The sequence below is a fragment of the Penaeus monodon genome, chromosome 24 (assembly GCF_015228065.2).
Source record: "Penaeus monodon isolate SGIC_2016 chromosome 24, NSTDA_Pmon_1, whole genome shotgun sequence".
NCBI lineage: Eukaryota > Metazoa > Arthropoda > Malacostraca > Decapoda > Penaeidae > Penaeus > Penaeus monodon.
Genome location: NC_051409.1, coordinates 22,990,645 through 22,991,542, shown reverse-complemented (window position 1 = coordinate 22,991,542; position 898 = coordinate 22,990,645).

The window sequence follows — 898 nt, the reverse complement described above, 5'->3', positions numbered from 1 at the left end:
CTGAACATTCTATGGCCAAGCGTGTTTACCTTCCACCCAAATGACTCGGGGAGGGGAGGGTGAGGTTTTATGGATATCTTTAATGACCACAGTAAAATCAAAGCAAAATAACGGTAACTCGGCATGAGGTGGAAATTACTAAGCCATTATCATTCACCTCTCGGGGGCCGCAAAGCGCTGAAGCCGCTGTCCGAATGCACGCGGCGCACGCTCGCTGCCGCCCCGCGATCCGGGCTCATTTCTGCGATCAAGGTCACGATTCCAAGCTGCTTGCGCTGCGGCTCCATGACCAGCGACTGCTGTGCACTTGCACAGCTGCATATCGTGGATCGCGAACATAAAGGTCGCCGCGAAACTTAGGTGATGCGGTTGTTTCCCTCGCCACCCGCTTCCCCTCCTCCCTCCCCTCCCACCCTTCCCGTGCGGGGACTGGAGTGCGAAGTTTACCTCGCTAATTTAGCTCGTTTTGGCGGGAACACTCGGGTGTCTTGTGATGCGTGTCCCCGCGCTCTCCTGCCCCTCCCATCCTCCCCTTTTCATTATACACGTATGCATCATATTTCCTGGCAAAGTCAACCTTTTATTTTAAATCTTAATAATGCCTCCCGCTCTCCCAACGCAATCTCTACTGGTTTTCCTTCTCTATCAAAAGCATAGAGAAGAGATGTATCAAAGTCAAGGTCTAAATCATTTAGATATTAATCTAAGTCACGTCAAGAATTCCAGTCTAGGTCTCTCTCCCAAGACGGATGGATGGAGCTGCAGTGCCCGGGCAGTTCCCGCTGAAGATGCGTCCAGAGAGCCCTGCATGCGACCAATTCGGATCAACGGCTAAGAAAAGTTCCGAGAGAGCTCACGAGGCCCAATAATCCATAGTGTGCAAGTCTCGCGATACATC